This window comes from Diabrotica virgifera, chromosome 5, assembly GCF_917563875.1.
Source record: "Diabrotica virgifera virgifera chromosome 5, PGI_DIABVI_V3a".
Classification (NCBI taxonomy): domain Eukaryota; kingdom Metazoa; phylum Arthropoda; class Insecta; order Coleoptera; family Chrysomelidae; genus Diabrotica; species Diabrotica virgifera.
The window spans coordinates 4148730-4168762 of record NC_065447.1 but is presented as its reverse complement, the minus strand read 5'-3'; the positions used below and the strand labels follow the sequence as shown (position 1 = coordinate 4168762).

Genomic DNA, 20033 nt, shown 5'->3' with positions numbered 1-20033 from the left:
TTTTGAACGTATGTTTTTTCACCCCCGAGAAGGCGTGAAACTCACATTCTAAAGTTCAGTTTTCTGGTTTATTTCAAGCACCTACCTACTTTCAAATAATAAATAAAAAACATGATCCAAATTTCCTTAAGGGGCGCCAAAATCCATTTTTGCACACAGGCGGTAGTACCCTTACTGGGGCCCTGGACATGTGCAGAGACAAGACGATACAAAAAAACAAAGAAAAGATTACAATGGAAGCCGATATGAAGGCGAAAAAAAGGAAAGTCCAGAACGAGATGATTGGATGACGAGGAAGAAAACCTGAAAACCATGAACATAAGACAATGGAGAAGAAGGGCACAAGAGATATCCGAATGGAAGGACATAGTCAGACAGGCAAATACCCATCTATGATTATGGGGACAATGGAACAAAGATGGAATACTTATAGTGTAAGTAAGTAAGTAAGTAAGGTATGCTTTATTGTCATAAAATTTACCAATTTGTGGACAAAGCTTATACAAAATAAAAAAATACAATAAAAAACAAAAAGTAATAAAAAACTACAAACAAAACAAAAACAGAAACAGACACCAAGTAAATGGCGTGAGTTATACTACTTGATATAATTTTACAGTTATTAAGCATACATTAAAAAATTAAAAATTTTGCAAACAATATGTATACAACGTCAGAGCAAAAAGAAGGCGAACAAGGAAAAGGGAAAGGGAAAGTAAATCAAAAGTTCTATGCCGCTGCAAATATGTACAAAAGTACTCGAAAGTAATAATCCTGCAAGTCAATTTGCTGAATTCAAATCGTTTATAAAAAAGTCATTCACTGTATAAAAAGCTCTCTCTAGCAAATAAGCTTTCAAGGCCTTGCGAAAAGCGGGAAATGCTGTAATAGATTTGATGTTAGATGGCAGGTGATTGTGCATTTTTCTCTAATTGTATAGTATAGAGCACTTAACCAGCTCAGACCGTGGGGTTGGCAGATAAAGATTATGCTCCACGTTTCTAAGGGGATAGTTGTGAGTGGGTCACTCTGGACCTTCTGATGCATGTTTGCGGATTAAACAAACGGATTCAAAAACAAACAAAGAAGGAAGAGTTAATATTTTAAATTTTTTAAAGAATTCTTGGCAATGAAGTGTTAAGCCGCGTTTACACGATGACAATTGGCGAAACAACTGTCAGAAGACAACTGATTGGCATGAAATTATTGTCTTCGTCTAAACACTTCAGGTCAATTGCCTTGCCAACTGCCCTCACAATTGGCCCAAAATTCAGTTGTCTCCGGGAGTAGACTGAGGACAATGAGCTGCGCCCAGTAAGCCCCCCCCCCACTCGAAATCTCAATTGTCGCGACAATTGGCGCCGTGTGAACGGTGTAGGCCGGTAAAGCTGATTTAACATTAGTTTAAGTCCTCACCGGACACAACAGATGACGAGCAGTCGGCCATGTTTTAGCTGTATACTGTCATGACAATAGTTGGCCCCGTATAAACATCTCGTTCAACTGGACTGGCCTCCGACAATCCGCAACCACGTGATGACAATTGTCCAATTATTGTCTCGCCAATTGTCATCGTGTAAACGCGGCTTTAAGGTCGCTGCATATTATCATGCACGTAACGTTTCCAGCACGTAGCATTTAGTTTTCGAAAATTATGATTTAATGTTTTTAAATACACTAAGCATCAAAATTAACGCACCACCTTAAAAATTTGAGTGATTTTTTTAATATGTTATAGCTATATTATTCAAGAATATCGTTGTAATAATATTGTTGCTAAACAGGTAAGTGTCATTGTGTACCGGGTGTAACAATGTTAGTGTGTTTTTTCTCAAAGTTCGGAACACCCTGTGGAATATTCCAGCGTATATAGAATATTGAAATTAAAACTCAACTGTAGCCTTAGGCTTTCTTAACATTTTGCTTTTTGATTCATTCGCTTATGTTAAATAATAAAAAAGTTAGGTACTTTAACAACTAGCAACGTTCTTCATCAATACAGGGTGTTTCTAAATAAGTGAGACAAACTTTAAAGGGTAATTCTGCATGAAAAAATAATAAACATATGTCCGCAAATTCTTCGTTTTCGAGATACGGGATGTTGAATTTTTTCTTACAAACTGAAACTTATTTATTGCTTTAAAACCTGTTAAGATATGCAAATGAAATTTGGTAGGTTTTAGGAGGTAGTTATGGGCCATTCCACGAACATACGCCTGTTTTGGATTATTTCGACAACGAATATTTTACTGTGCAACATAAGAAGTACGAAAGTAAATGGCGCTAATAATTATTCCAATAAACAACAATGTAATTTGCAATTTACTTTCGTTCTTCTTATTTTGCACAGTAAAATATTCTTTGTTGAAGTAATCCAAAACAGGCGTATGTTCGTGGAATAGGGTATATTGTGCATTTTTTTGAATACAAGCAAGAATTTTATATTCACCAATGGCGTGCATACGGGTCACATCACCCGGTCATATTTCCCGTATGCACACTAATGGTGAATATAAAATTCTTACTTGTAAGTCAAAAAATGCGCAATCACTACCTCTTAAAACCTACCAAATTTCATTTGCATATCTCAACCGGTTTTAGAGAAATAAATAAATCGTCAGTTTGTAAGAAAAAATTCAACATCCCGTATCTCGGAAACGAAGCAGTTGCGGACATATGTTTATAAAGCAAACGGTCATTATTTTTCATGCACAATTACCCCTTAAAGTTTGTCGCACTTATTTAGAAACACCGTGTATTGATTGAAGAAAGTTGCTAGTTGTTAAAGTACCTAACTTTTTTATTATCCAACATAAGCGAATGAATCAAAAAGCAAAATATTAAGAAAGCCTAAGGCTACAGTTGAGTTTTAATTTCAATATATTATATGCGCTGGAATATTCCACGGGGTGTTCCGAACTTTGAGGAAAAAACACACTATCATTGTTACACCCGTTATACAATGACGCTTACCTGTTTAGCAACAATATTATTACATCGATATTCTTGAATAACACAGCTATAACATATTAAAAAAATCGCTCAAATCGGACAACAGGTTTAGGAAATTCGAGAGATCAAATATGTCCCACTTTTAAGGTGGTGCGTTAATTTTGACGCTTAGTGTATGATGAACAATTCACACTGTCTGGAACGTATCGTATCAGACACTTACGTTTGTGTTCAATAAAATCATATTTTTCGGAAACTAAACGCTACGTGCATGATAATATGCAGCGACCTTTAAAGAAAACAGCAGCTGAAGTGTGTGAAATCAAAAAATGGAATAAACAATTGAAAGGGACAAGGTGGTTGAATAAAGAATTGAAGGCAGCAATAAAAAAGAGGAAAATGGCATGGAAAATATACATCGAAACGAGATTAGAAGAGAAGAAGATAAAGAAAATATTACAGGCAAAGACGATTGGTAAAAAAGACAATCACACAAGCAAACGCAAAATCACGGAAAGAATATGGAGAAATAGGTACTACAAGAAGGATAGGTACCTATGTAACAAATAATAGAAACTTTTTAACGACAATACAGTACATGAAGGAAGGAAAGCGAAATAGAAGCAAAGAAACCAAACAAGTTATACTCTGCTTTAGCGTTTAGCCCCAATACTGAAAAAAAGAACTTACAAGAGAGATAACACAAAATAGTGATACCGACTGTTCTCTATGCAAAGTGAAAACTGGGCCAACCAAGACCCAATAATGAATAAAATAGCAAAGAGACAAATGAACTGGTATGGGCATTTGCCGTGGATGCAACACAACGGAATTCCAAGAAAAGTCACAAAGCAAAGAACGTGGTAAAAAGAAAAAGAGGCAGACTAGGAAAAAAATGGAAACAGCAAGTAGTAGGTACCTAGAGGCGTGAAAAAGAATGAAAGAGATGGGCGAATGGAAATTAAAATGTCTAGCCCAAATCTAACACCCTGATGAGGTAAAATGAAGGGGACAAAGAAAGAAAGATTTACAAATGGTGATAAACTTTCTGGGATTGTTGTGTTTGTGGTGGCGGCCAAATTACTCCCGCGCCGAGCAGCAGATAGGGGAAAGGAGGGCAAGATGGGAGGATAGGGCAAGATGGAAATTACCTATAAAACCCGAACTGCACAATGAAGCGCCCGCGCCCGGATCCACACTCACACAGATGCACGCGAACCTCTTCCATTTACAAACGACGCACGACGGCTCAGTCAGTTCAGGTCAGCTAATGAGTGTACACGCTTCTTTCTTATTTTCGCAGTTATAGTCCATTCATTAACGGTAAAATATTGCAAAACCTTTAAATTTTAAAGAACCGCTTGGATTGACATGAAATTTGGCATACACACAGCTAACAAGTCAAAGAAAAAAAGTGATATTGTGCCGATATGTGCTTTTGCCCTGGGGGTGGTTTTCACCCCCTCTTGGGGGTTAAAAAATATTCGTCCAAACAAAGTCAGGAAATGGGTAAACTGGCTAATTTAAAGTAACTTTTGTTCCATAGAGTTTTTTCACTAAGTCAATACTTTTCGAGTTATTTGGCAGTGAATATGTTCATATTTTCAACAAAATAACCACGCTTTTAGACGGTTTTTCGCAAATAACTCAAATTGTAAGTATTTTGTCGAAAAAGCATTCTTAGCAAAAATATAGCCTATAAAAAATTTAAAAAAATAGTGAATATATCACGTTTTTTTATTTAGTAGAAGCAGAGTTACAGCTAATGAAATATAGGTTCATATTCGTCAAATTCCAAGTGGAATACTTTAACGTGAAATAACCAAAAAAGAAGCACATTTCGAGGAAAACTCATTTAAACTTATTTAAAGTGTTTAAAAAAAGCTTCATTTTTGTTTTATAAAAAAAATTTCTAGCATCAAAATTAAACAAGTTACGCTCAAAATAAAGTTAGTCCCTTTTGGTTTTGGTAAAAAAATCGAGAAAATCACTCCCTAATTAGTATCTTAAATGAACTTAATCGTAACGACTTCACAAGTTTCTTGACTCGTCTATATATTGTTTATATGATCTGTAAGTTTCATCGGTTCAAAGTCCTTATTATTGAAACGGCTGTAGTTAAAAGGGGTTGAACGAGTCACTGATCACGAATGTATGCAAATTTAGAAACACCAAATCTTGATCAATTTTTGTCTAACAGAAAAACAAAAAAATACATGATATTCAGAAAAGTAAATCTGACTTTTTTTGTATTTCGAGAGTTTTGGTATCTCTAACAATTTTTAAGTTATTTTGAAAAAAAGCATATTTTTCAAAATTTAAATTTTTAAAAATTTTACTTTGAAACCAAATTTTTTCAAAAATAAACACTTTGAATCGATGAAACTTACAGATCATATAAACACAATATAAGTAAAATAATTTATGGAGCGGCAACGATTAATTTCATTTAAGTTGCTAATTAGGGGGTGGTCTTCCCGATTTTTTTTTGCAAAAACAAAAGGGACCAACTTTATTTTGAGCGTAACTTGCTTAAATTTAATGCTAGAAACTTTTCGTAAAAACAGAAATAAAGCTATTTTTAAACACTTTAAAAAAGTTAAAATGGGTTTTCCCCAAAAAGTGCTTAATTTTTTGGATATTTCACGTCGAAATATTCTATTTGAAATTTGGTGAATATGAATCTATATTTCATTGGCTATAACTCTGGTTCTACGAGATCCAGAGACCTAACGCGTACACCATTTTTTTTACTTTTTTATAGGCTATATTTTTGCTAAGAACGGTTTTTTCGACAAAATACTTACTTTTTGAGTTATTTGCGAAAAACCGTCTAAAAATGTGGTTATTTTGTTGAAAAATGAACATATTCACTCGCAAATAACTCGAAAAGTGTTGACTTGGCGAAAAAGCTCTATAGAACAAAAGTTACTTAAAATTAGTCAGTTTACCCATTTCCGGAGTTGTTTTGGACATATATTTTTTGACCCCCAAGAGGGGGTGAAGGTCACCCCCAGGGCAAAAGCACACGTCGGCACAATATCACTTTTTTTCTTTGACATGTAAGCTATGCGTATGCCAAATTTCATGTCAATCCAAGCGGTTCTTTAAAATTTAGAGCAAAAACCGTGAAAGAATGGACTATTAAATATTACGCAATTATTGAATTTTTGTGATACGATTATTTAAACAAGGTGTATAATATTATTATTATGCATTTATACAAAGTATCTATTAGATACAGGTTATCTGAATTGATATTTAAATAAGAGAAATAATAAAGCATTTTTAAAATATTGATATTATTATTGGAAAGGGGCATATGGGCAAGATGGAAAATTGCAACTTAAGGCAAGTTGGAAGATAATAGTTGGGCAAAAATAAAAGCAAGGAAATAGGAACCTGCGAGAATAAAAGAAAAGGAAAAGGGACAAAAACAGAAAAAGTTAAAAATATTGTACAACATTTAGAACAGCCTTTACAAAATGATGTGTTCTGTGTATGTGGTGAACGTTATGTGGAACCACCCACAAAGGACTGGGTACAATGTTCTGTTTGTAATGGTTGGGCACATGAATTGTGTAGCGACACAGAAGATGGCAGTTTTATGAGTGTAAAATGTAGTGCTTTCCTCTACATTCCATCTTGCCCGAACAAGCTTTCCATCCTGCCCTCAGGGTAAGGGCAAGATGGAATTTTTGACATTATTTTTTAATTACTCATAAAAAATTCTACTTATTATTAATAATATTTAATGGCTGACTTTTGTAACTGTATAAGGTCTCTTTCAAGAATGATTAAAATAAAAGTTTTGTATTACGTTGTTTTATTTTTTTACACATTATAAAGTTAAGCCTTTCGTCTTGCCCTCCCTTCCCCTACCCTAAAAACAGCCCTGTATATATGCATATATATGTATATATACCCTGTATATTATACATTTCATAAAATATTAGCTTCATATTTACCTTTAATGCGTTTCGTAACCAAAAAAGGTCAATACACTTCAAACAATTCAAACTCACTTTCTATAACACACTGAACACTGAACTCCTCAAAGGAAACATAGGTCGGTAGATATCACCTCGTTGAATAATATCAATGTAGTCGGTAGTAGGTCAAAATAAAATGTATAAAAAACTACGTGGTTTGGGTACTACCGTGTACTGACGATAAGCTTATACCAGCGACGTGACTGACCTGACCTAGTGCTTATTGGAGACTGGACAAAATATATTACCCCTTCTTTACTTATTTTTTATGGGCAGTGTGCTTCAAATTTAAACGAAGGGCGTCCGAATAAAAAAGTTGAGGAAGTTCCCCCTTTTAATAGGATTTTTTTCAGCGCTCATAAAGTTTTTAGTACTGTTTGAATGGTTCTATATGTATTTGTACTTAAGTAAACAAGATGTTAATTATGTTTTTTTATTTGAAATGCAAATGTTAAAAAGTATATAGCATGGTGACCTTGCCTATGCGCTCGACTGGAGTACAGGGCCGTACTTATATTACGAGTACAATGCAAAGGTTGGTGTTAAACATTATAAATATAGTGTGTAAAAGCCAAATGGAATAAATTCATTATTTCGTAAAGGAGCGATTTTGGAAATAAATCCCGAAACAGATAATTTTATTTTTAAATTATGACTTTTTGGCATATATGTATATTATACCAGTGACGTCATCCATCTGGGAGTGACGACGTAATCGATGATTTTTTTAATGAGAATATTGGTCGTGTGCTACCTTATTTGAAAGGTTATTTAATTCCATATTCAGTAATATAAACATTAACCTAATTTTTCATACAGGGTGTCAATTTTTTTTAATTAAATTAATTGACACAAAATAATTCATGTAATTTAGTTAATTCAAATACATTTTACTGCTGTCAAAAAACAGAAAAAAATTGTTTATTTCATAAATAAACATTATTTTCGTTTAAACTAAATGTTCAAGCTGCCATCCACCTGCCTCTTGAAAGTTTGAACATTTAATTTAAGGCCATCGGTACATAATTCGCAAATATTTTACGGCTATCCCTACTTTTAATGTCTTTACACGGCAATTACGTGTAGAAAAATTCACACTGGTATGGATATGTAAACATTACTAGTAGAATGTCATTCTACTTGAAAATGTCATCATTAACTTAAAGATATGGCTTTTGAATGTTCTTGGATAACTGTTATTTGTATAATTGCAAATTATTAATTCAGTTAATAAATGTGATAATTTTTTCACTAACTCTGTATTCAGTGATTGTAATAATTTATATGTACAACAAAAACTAATACTCAATCGAGAAAAGAGGAAAAGTGTTAAAGTGATGTTTTAATAATATATTGTTACTATGGAACGCTTACAATTTTGAACATCTTTAACAACAAAATACTTGGATCACAGAATATATTATCCTGATGTATTCTCTGCTTGGATCTTCCACAAATAAATCACAATAAATAACTTTTTATTAAGTTTACGTCTCAAATCACTATATAGTGATGAGCGCGCTAATAAACGGCAGAATAGTGCAAAAGATGGAAAACACATTAAGTTGTGAGATAAAAAGAAATGAAACTAGTGGAGGTGGGAGATTTAACGATAAAAACCTAAAACTAATATACATTTTATTTAGCGTTTCCCATTTTTAGACGTATCGGACGAATTTTACAACTGCCACTGTCAGTGACAGTTTTAGTTGACATACTCCTCTAATACGTCTAAAGGTGGGAAACAATAATTAGAATGTATACAGGGTGAGGCAGATAAAGGGCCTATTAGAAATATCTCGAGAACTAAAGTTAAGAGAATCATGAAAATTGGAATTCAGGGGTTTTGAGGTATGAAGTATTTAATGAAAATATTTTAGTCTCTTTGCTACTTCCGGTTATACCGGAAGTTGATTGTAACTTTGTTTTTTCAAATGGGACACCCTGTATATTTCTACATTTTTGGATTCTGCTCGATGTCTTCTTTCTTAAAATATGAGGTTTTGTAATATTATACAGGGTAGTTTAAAAGATAATTACGGTTTTTTATAAATTTTGTAGCAAACTTCACACCCTGTAGAATTGTACTGATTTGATATCAAAAACTCCATTTATGTTCAAGTGATTTTTAATATAGTCTATTATTATTAAAAATTATTAATATAGCGAAATGTTTCATTTTAGTATACAGGGTTGGTCGAAACTCGGAATGAGTATTATCTGAGTTTTCTTAAATGGAACACCCTGTATTTTAGTATTGTAATGAAATGATATTTTATAGTACTTTTTCATTTCTTAAGCATTCTCTATACCTAACTGCTTTAATTTGTAAGGTATTCGTAGTTCTTTAAGCCAAACATTAATTTCAACAAAAATTACGTGAAACTTTATTAGGTTTGCCGTGAAAATATTCAATCATAAATAATTTTTTGAAAATAAGTACATGTTATATACCACAGAATCCAAAAATATAAAAATATACAGGGTGTTCCATTTGAAAAAACGAAGTTACAATCAACTTCCGGTATGACCGGAAGTAGCAAAGAGCCCAAAATATATTCATTAAATAGTTCATACCTCGAAACCCCCGTATCCAATTTTCATTATTCTCTTACGTTTAGTTCTCGAGATATTTCTAATAGGCCCTTTATCTGCCTCACCCTATATAGTTTTAGGTTTTTATCGCTAAATCTCCCATCTCCACTAGTTTCATTTCTTTTTATCTCACAACTTAATGTGTTTTCCATCTTTTGCGCTATTTTGCCGGTTATTAGCGCGCTCATCACTGTATACGCTCTGAGCTTTGCTGGTGTCGCTCCTAGCGGATTACTAATGCAACTTTCACCGGAAATTTCTAAATTTATTATTTGTTATCGCTTAATATTTACAACGCAAAAAAATAATTAAATTGTAATCGATTTTTTAAAGATTCTGCTAATCATTTTAACGTTCTATTAATGAAATATTAATTTCTTACTTCGGATACTTTCACAATTATCGTGTAGATGGCGCTTAGATTAATTTATAATTACATATTACGAAATTTAAAAAAAAACTTAAATTCAGTATTTAAAACGTAAGTATATTTAAGGTACAAATATACACCACAGCTTTGACCAACTAATATTATTTCCTATTAATGTTTTTAATTTCAATGTTTTAAATTAATCACTTTGACATTTATGTAAAATTTCCAGTAAAAGTTTGCAGACTTGTCACTACTGGCGCTCGCGAATTTTTAATTATCCCCTCTACCTACGAGCTCATAGTGTATATCAATATTATTTAATCAACAACTCAAAATATTCCCGATGCCATGTCAAATATTTAAAATTGTCACTGATTGTCACTGTCTGACTAACAATATGCTGACAATATTCTATTCGACTGAGTGCCTTGTAAGACAAAGATAGATTTGGAAAATATTACCACGGACATTGTCTTCATTTTTTTCGAATCCTGAAAAAACCAACAAATATTTTTGAAAAATTTAAACGCAGAATGAAAGACTAAATTATTACCGAGGGCCGAACGTCCCTTAGGATAAATAAAAATTTTATTTTGAATGAGATATTTGAAATTAAAAATCACACTAAATTTTCTTAGTTTTCATCCCTGTAACTTATTAAAATATAAACATTATAGAAGTTCTCAGGGACTTTCGGCCCTCGCTAATAACGAAATCTTTCATTCTGCGTTTTAATGGTTCAAAAATACTTATTAGTTTTCTCAGGATTCGAAAAAAATGAATCCCCATTTGAATAGCATTGCAGCCGAAATTCCCATTGCAGAGAAAATCAATGTTTATTTGTTAAATAAACATTTTTTCTGACTGCGGTAAAATGTATTTTGAATTAAATAAATTACATACATTCTTCTTTTTGTGTCAATTAATTTAATTTAAAAAAATATAACACTTTTATAACATTTGTAATACAATAAAAATAAGAAAGTTATAATATCAGGACCCCGATTTTTGACCCTTCGCTTCGTTATCGATCATTCGCTATCTGCATAATCTGTAGAGTACAGGATAGCGAATGATCGATAACGAAGCAAAGGGTCAAAAATCGAGATCCTGGGACACGTATAATGAGGGGACAGCAATATGAAATGCTAAGAGTGATAATACAGCGAAAGATAAGAGGAGGAAGGAGTATATAGGAAGAAGGAGAGTGTTATGGTTGAAAAATGTAAGGGACTGGTTTAAATGCAGTTCCATACAACTTTTCAGAGCGGCGGCAGATAGAGTAAAAATAGCAATGATGATATCCAACCTCCCTTTGGCAGACGGCACTTAAAGAAGAAGATATTAATGAAAATTATGCTGATTCACGCATAGGGATGCCGATATCAGTGGCGGCTCGTCAGAGGAGGCAACGGAGGCTTAGCCTCCCCATAATTTTTTTACACATTTTATGTCATATCTGGGACATAATATTTCTAGAATTATTGATGAAATGTCACTGTTTTGTTTATTTTGAATCACGAGAAACAACAAGCGCTCGTACTAATAGAAAATGTAAATTATTGCACACTTTTGTAACTAAACGCATCTGGAATGCATGAATATGCCCACCTGTATGCTGGCAGCTCCTCATATCCCTACCAAGGGAGGTAGAAGCCAGACTCGACTCCGTTGTGTTCTAAGTTACGACAAACGTCTCGAAACCAGCGATATAGTTTCCTATGCGTACAATAATACTCGATAGAGAAACGTAATATTATATCGCTTCACGTCATACCACTCAGAAATATATGCCAAGGGAAGCAAAACCAGAATTAGGCTCACTTGTGGTTTTACTTATATTCTATAAGGAAGTTAATAGTCAGGGTATTTCTTGGTGTGATTTTATCATTTTATTTCTTTTAATTAGTGTTTGGTGAATTTTTGTATTTCATATATTTTTATTTGTGTTGTTATTGGCTTGGTAAGGTTATTTTTACAAAATAAGAAAATCTACGGTTTCGTTTTGATTAAAATCTGTCTTCCTCCATCCCCCGATAGCACTATTTCTAGGTCTACCTGTTGTCAAGGAGGCTCTAAGGAAGACAGATTTTTACCATTCCGACCGTAGATTGTCGATATAAATTAAAATAATTCAGTCGAAATTCATTTCGGTTATTTTTACAATTTACGTACCGTTGTTTGTTTATATAAAATGTATATAAATGAATAATTTTAATACTTTAAGTATATTATAATAAAGCTTATATTATTAAAACCTTAGAAAGACCACAGCCAAATTTAACTATTATTAAATCCTCAGGTAATCGTCAAAATCGTGCATTTAATATTAACTGGTATAATAAATGGGAGTGGTTAACCGGGTCTATTAAGAGGGAAAAAGTTTTTTGTGTAAATTAAAACTTTTTGCTAAACAAAATATAGTAACTGCTTTAGATACAGCTCAAAAAGAGGCCATAATTACTTACAATAATCAGGTTTTGGAGAATAGGATGAATTTAAAAAGGCTTATCGATATAACACTATATTTGGCTTCGCAAGAAATAGCTTTTCGCAGGCACGATGAAAGTGATGATTATTCCATTATTCGCGGCAATTACAAAGAACTTCTATCGTTGTGGGGTAATTATGACTCAAAATTCGAAAAATTTCGTTAATTTTAGATTTAATCCTGTTTTTATAAAGTTCTTTTAGTAACAATAATATTATTATTAGTTACAAAAGCTATTCTACATCTCAGTTATCAATGCAAGTATGCGGTAAGGGACCGTTCAAGTATTGGACGTAACGCAGGTTTGGGGGGGGGTTCAAAAATCTTCAAAAATTGCGTTACGCAATAGTTAAACGCCCATTAGAGTGCGTTACGTAGGGGGAAGGGGGGGTCAAAAATCTTCAATGTTGTTCTGAAGCTATTTTCTTGTGGCATTTTTATAATCAAGTATATTCAAATGGGAAATAAGCCACAATTTTACCTAAAAATGATTTTATTAACGTTTCGACGCCCAAGTCGGGTGTCGTTGTCAAAATACAAAATAATACTAAATAAACAAAAATGTTGTTGCTTAGTACAAAATTCTTCTAATAATTTATTTAATCTGACTCATTTATATCGGCAATTCAGACACGTATTATACATTTTAAAGTAGACGACTTTAAAATGATATTGCCAATATTGATGAGTTGCGTTCCTGGGACGACTTTACTAAAAGATAGTTCATTCGATTACATGAAATCAATCCCAACTCAAGAATATCCGCCACAAAAAATCATAGCATGTGATCTGTCTTTAAAAAGACAACCAAATGCAACGGTGGCACTGAAATTCTCGCGTTAGAGATTCCATAGTAAATCACGAGGGAAAACCAGGAAAAACGTCGTGATACTATCCCAACATCGCAAGTATTTGGGTTTACATTTAGTTTACTCTCAAAACCAATACCAAATTCTGACTTGATATTTTAAATTTTAAATAATACTAAAATACTAAATATGTACTAACTCGATATGTTACTGATTTACTAATTGTGGTATTTTCTTTCTATTGACTTCCTCCTTTAATATGGGTAACCACATCCTACTGCATTCTACCGAGGAATTTGCGACACAATTGGTTTCATTTAGCATAATTAGAGCCGCTTTTTTGATTTTTCTCTTTTTACTATCTGCTTCTTTTAGGACTATACTATATATAGAGATTCAAGTATAGTCCTAAAAGAAGCAGATAGTAAAAAGAGAAAAATCAAAGAAGCGGCTCTAATTATGCTAAATGAAACCAATTGTGTCGCAAATTCCTCGGTAGAATGCAGTAGGATGTGGTTACCCATATTAAAGGAGGAAGTCAATAGAAAGAAAATACCACAATTAGTAAATCAGTAACATATCGAGTTAGTACATATTTAGTATTTTAGTATTATTTAAAATTTAAAATATCAAGTCAGAATTTGGTATTGGTTTTGAGAGTAAACTAAATGTAAACCCAAATACTTGCGATGTCGGGATAGTATCACGAGGTTTTTCCTGGTTTTCCCTCGTGATTTACTATGGAATCTCTAACGCGAGAATTTCAGTGCCACCGTTGCATTTGGTTGTCTTTTTAAAGACAGATCACATGCTATGATTTTTTGTGGCGGATATTCTTGAGTTGGGATTGATTTCATGTAATCGAATGAACTATCTTTTAGTAAAGTCGTCCCAGGAACGCAACTCATCAATATTGGCAATATCATTTTAAAGTCGTCTACTTTAAAATGTATAATACGTGTCTGAATTGCCGATATAAATGAGTCAGATTAAATAAATTATTAAAAGAATTTTTTACTAAGCAACAACATTTTTGTTTATTTAGTATTATTTTGTATTTTGACAACGACACCCGACTTGGGCGTCGAAACGTTAATAAAATCATTTTTAGGTAAAATTGTGGCTTATTTCCCATTTGAATATACTTGATTATAAAAATTTTCAAAAATCGCGTTACGTAATACTTGAACGCTTCCTAAGAGGGAGGGTCGCCGTAAGGTGAAATGTAAATAAAAATGGTTAAAAACAAATGGAGCCTTAGATTACTTTTTTTGGTGCATTTTTTTGCTAGTGCAAATTTGTCTAGATTTTTTATAGTTAGAGCCTCCCCTATTGTAAAACTCACGAGCCGCCACTGGCCGATATGCAGGGAAAATATCAACATTCATAATCCTCACACATTACACAGTCCCGGAGTGAGTTACAGAATGAATTTGTTTGGTTACTTACCAAATATAATGAACCAAGCTATTACACAATTTGCAGCCAACTAAGAAGTCTTGAAGTAGGTATTTACCGTACGAATACCTACTTTCATATTGATAGAAGTGTTTACAAATAAAAAATAGACTTCTAATCTTATCTTTGTTTACAGGTTGTCAAGTGGTCGTGATGACTTAATATTTTTTACTCTGCAAAGAATATACCTACTTAACCGATGAGCCAAGATATAAATGATGTTTTAATAAAATTATAATAGAATATTGATAGCGCATAATATATGCAAATTAGATTGATGTAGGTAAACTGATATATTTCTTTACCAACAAGAAAAACATTTACGATTCGATAAGAAAAACATAATTTCATGATTTGAAATACACTTTGTTATTCAGTATAGTTTCCCTGAACATCAATACACTTGTCCCAACGAGATTCCAGTTAATGAATTCCATCTCTAAAGGGGAAATCTGGAAGGGCTGCAAAATACGCTTCCACAGCTGTTATATACTCATCATTTAATAAAAAGGAAAGCCTTTTTATTAAATGAATTATTTTTGTAGGTATTAAAACAAATAGAGGTCGCTAGGGCCCAGATCTGGTAAATACGGTGGATGCTCCAACAATTTTTAACGAACGAATTTTAATTTATGGATTTTAGCCATTGTCAAAATACTCATTTGACAAGGTGTAGTATTGTCCTGATAAAAAGGATTTTTTGTTCTGTAAAACGGGTCTTTTTCCCTTCAGCTTGTCAAAGATTACAGTAATATTTATAATTTATTCAAACACAACAAAATCTCTTTCGCATCCCAAAAAACTGATGCTAACACCTTGGCCGATTTCTGAAGATGAGGAACCAGGTTTAAACCATTCTCTATGATTATGACTAACGAGTTAATAATTTTACTTTGATTTTTAAAATATTTTTATTTAAAAACCAATTTAAAATTAAACAGACAGTTTTCCCATTCCCTCAGGCAAAAAATATTCAGCTTTTTGTCATATTTTGACGTTTATTTGTGTCAGTCAAAACGAAGAAAAGCTAACGTCTAAAGTTGGGAAACTATTGTAAGTGGTCATGTTTTATAGGTTTATACCGATAATTTCCCACCTCTACTAGTTCCATCTCTTTTTATGTCACAACGTATTATGTTGTCCATCTTTTGTGTTATTTTGGCGGTTATTAGCACGCTTATCACTGTATAATAGAAAGTATATGTCAATTGCTCAAAAATTACTTTCGTATTGTGCGAATAGCGGGGTATTAAACAAGACAATTAATAAAATAACAATTACAATCCCTTCTAAACAAATAAATATTCTTTAAAAATAAATAAACATTTTCAATTTCTCTCTGAATAAACTAGAATTAGAATAATACTCCTCGGGCCGTCACAAATTGCAACGAACGAAGAGGCATGGATGTCCTAGCGACATCTGCTAGAAAAAGTTTTTAATCTATATAGCACATAAAATGACATTTAAAAATAATTATATTATTAAATAATTATATAATATTAAATAATTACTCCTTCAATAACTCAGGTTTGATACATTAAAGGAATTCATTTCATAGGTGCTTATACATATTGTACTAAACAGCTAAAGCTGCTTGTTCTGGACATCGAAGTAAAAAGTGAAACTAAACCAAAATATCGGAGAGGACCATAAAAAATCAAGTGGTGGATGCTAAAAGATGAGAAAAAAGGTCTATTCAGGGAAAGAATAGTAGAGAAAATATGTTGGAACATGAACGGAAGCCCTACTACAATTTGGAGAAAAATGGCCAGTAGTATTAGAGACTACTATTGAAATATTGGGGAAAACGTCAGGAAAAAAGTTTGAGGATAAAGAGACTTGGTGGTGGTCAAACGAAGTTCAAGGAAAAATAAAAGAGAAGGGAAAATTATATAAAAAGTGACAAGAAACCAGATCCAACACAGATCTTCAAAACTATATGGTCGCGAAAAAGGAAGCGAAAGTAGCAGTAGCAAAAGCTAAAGCAGAAGCGTATTCAAACCTATACGATCAATTTGATACCAGGGAAGGCGAAACGAAGATATATAAAATAGCCAAACAGAGAGCAAAGAAAGCAAAAGATTTTAATCAGATTAGATGTATCCGAGATGAAAATAATAAAATACTAGTTCACGAAAAGGATGTCAAAAAGATGGAGAAAGTACTTTGACAGCTTATTAAATGAAGAATTTGACAGACAGCCTGTGGAGTCAACGGAGACAGTAGCAGCAATGGTCACCAAAATAACAAACGAGGAAGTGGCTAAAGCGCTTCAAAAAATAAAGAAAGGAAAAGCGGTAGGACCAGATGATATTCCTGGGGAAGTATGGAAAGCATTGGGAGAGACAGGAACAAGGTGGCTAGCAGGTTTATTTAATAGAATTATGGAAGTTGGACAAATGCCAGACGAATGGAGAAGCAGTATACTAGTACCTGTCTACAAAAACGGTTGAGATATACAGCAGTGTACAAACTACAGGGCTATAAAACTGCTTAGCCACACCATGAAAATAAGGGAGAGAGTAATTGATAGACGGATACGTAAAGAGACCGACATATCCGAGAATCAATTTCTCTGCTTTATGCAGAGCAGATCAACAACAGACGCAATTTTCATTATAAGGCAGTTGATGGAAAAATACAGGAGTAAAGAAACAAACGCTCATATTGTATTCATTGATCTTGAGAAAGCATATGATAGTCTCGAGAGATTCTGTGGTGGGCACTCAATAAGAAAGGAGTCCCTGGTGCATATGTAAAGATTGTGAGGGATATGTATGAGGGAGTAACGACTAGTGTTAGGACAGGTGTGAGAGAGACTGATAAATTTCATGTGAAAGTAGGATTGCACCAAGGCTCGGTGCTTAGTCCGTATTTATTCTCATTAGTTTTGGACCAGATAACAGCGACACTACAGGGTAACATTCCATGGTGCTTAATGTAAACTGATGATGTCGTGTTAGTAGGAAATAGTGAAAGAGACTTAGAACAAAAACTGGAACAGTGGACACGAGCTCTGGAGGAAAAAGGTTTAAAACTTAGTAGGACAAAGACAGAGTATTTGGAATGTTCATTTAAAGATGGAGTTACTACAAATAAAATGGTATCTTTGGATGGTGAACTGATTGTAAAAAGCAATAGTTTTAAGTACCTGGGATCGGTATTACAGAGTAATGGAGAAATAGATGGAGATGCATGTAGTAGAATTAGGGCTGGATGGATGAAGTGGAAGGAAGCGAGTGGTGTGTTGTGTGACAGAAAAGTTCCAATGAAGCTGAAAGGAAAATTCTATAAAACAGCCATAAGACCGGCTATGATGTACGGAACTGAATGTTGGGCAGTGAAAAAGAAAGAGGAACAACGAATGCATGTGGGGGAGATGAGAATGCTTAGATGGATGAGTGGAGTGACAAGAAAGGATAAAATTAAAAATGAGTATATTAGGGGAAGTCTAGGTGTGGCACCAATTGATGCCAAAATGAGAGAGCATAGGTTGAGATGGTTTGGTCATGTTCAACGTCGAGACGTTAATCATCCATTACGAAGAGTAGCTGAAGTGCAGATTTCTGGAAGGAGTAGGAGAGGAAGACCAAAGAAGACGTGGGGGGAGACGATTAAGCAGGACATGTTGGTAAAGGGGATTAATATTGATATGACCCAGGATAGAATTGTGTGGAAAAATGCAATTAGGGAAGCCGACCCCGCATAGGGATAAGGCAAAGAGAATGATGATGTTGTACTAAACAATTTTAACACTTTAAAGGTAAAGATGTAACAATTAGGAAAGACTTACCGATATGTACTTCCGGAGACAACAACGATCGAACGTGTTGGCGCGTGAGCTGTTAAAATGCGTCTCTAGGCGTCAGCTTCTGAAATGCATCTCGTCTTGATGCAGGAAGAATTCTTTCGTCTTCGCCGTTGATCCCATACTTACTCCCCGTTCGTCCGGTGAAGTCCAATCATCATCATCCCGTAGTCGTCCACTACTGGACATAGGCCTCTTCGAAAAACTTCCATTCAGATCTATCTTGCGTTGCTGCAATCCGGTTGGTACAAATCCTCTTTATGTCGTCAGAACATCTTGTGGGTGATCTTCCCGGTTTCGTCTATCCGCTCTCGGTCTCCACTCCAAGATTTTTTTGGTCCACCTATCACCTTTCATTCGAGTGACGTGTCCTGCCCAAGTCCAATAGTTATCGGTAATGGGAGCGTGGGTTGAAAGAAAGGAATACATGCTTCGAAATATTTATACAACCAAACATAAGTGGCTCAAACAGCTTTATTTCTTTCTATGGCGGTGCTACAGTCTCAACTAATCTTAAAAATATAACTACACAGTCCTTAAAATTTATAATTTTAACATTCTTGTACATCCCAGACGAAAAAGTCACAAACTTTAATTATTTTACACCAGCCCTCGGCTAAAGAAACGTATCAACGCTGATTATGGATGGTTTAGATCAGCGATACTCAACATTTTTTTACCTGTGCCACATAGTAGCTATTGACACAGCTTGCGGGCCGCAATCTAGGTGAAGTAATATCCTCATATAAGGAAAAATACTGAAACAGGTCGATTTTTTATTTTTAAATTATGATTTTTTGACATATATGTTATACTAGTGACGTCATCCATCTAAGTGTGATGACGTAATCGATGATTTTTTAAATAAGAATAAAGTTCGTGTGCTAGCTCATTTGAAAGGTTATTCAATGCTCTATTGTCTATTCAGCAATTTAAACATTTTTTGCATAGGTATTTCATTTTTTAATATGAAGATTCGCACAGGTATGATCAAGCAAACAACGTGAAGAGCAAGTAAGCGCAACTTTTGAGAGTTTTATAGTTATTCGGTACTAATTTCCAGAATTCTCAATATTGATTTGCGTCTCTTTTTTCTTTAAAAATTGCCTCCAGGTTTGTATCATCTTTAAAATCAATTAGTTCACCTGACAACTTTGCGCTATTAAATCCCAGTGCCGCAAATTGTGTGGTAGCGGCTACTTCTAAGTGCCAGGGATTTTCCACTAATAGAAGATATTTCCTAATTTTTCGCAAATCACTAAATCTTTCCTGAAATTCATCGCACAAGAAAACTAAGTAATTAGAAATAGAAGCAAAGGTTTCTGGAGATACATCGATTCCATCTTGTTGACCATTTACCATTGTCGAAAACTTATAGAAATTTTTTATATTAATTTCCTCGATGTACCTATATCTTTAGCTTGTCCTCGAAAGCAAATACTTTATTCTTTAACTGCGAAATAATTTTATGTTTACCTTTTAATTTGTAAACGACGTAAGTTCGCCAAGTTGTGTCGCAAATAAATGCTAAAAGCCACCACCAACTATCTTA

General features: G+C 33.7%; 2 protein-coding genes across 3 annotated transcripts in view; one reads left to right on the top strand and one right to left on the bottom strand.

The window, feature by feature from the left end:
- LOC126884901 (ornithine aminotransferase, mitochondrial-like) overlaps positions 1 to 14792 on the bottom strand; it is a 52280-nt gene extending 37488 nt beyond the window's left edge. Inside the window, exon 1 of one of the 2 annotated variants that reach the window (XM_050651229.1) lies at positions 14662 to 14792. The gene's annotated coding sequence lies outside the window, so the exon portion shown is untranslated. Of the gene's footprint in view, positions 1 to 6920; positions 7307 to 14661 lie in introns of those variants that run through there. The other variant, XM_050651228.1, reaches the window with a different exon arrangement.
- Positions 1 to 20033, top strand: part of LOC126884896 (adhesion G protein-coupled receptor A3) — a 400023-nt gene that overhangs the window by 99579 nt on the left and 280411 nt on the right. The window lies entirely within an intron of this gene.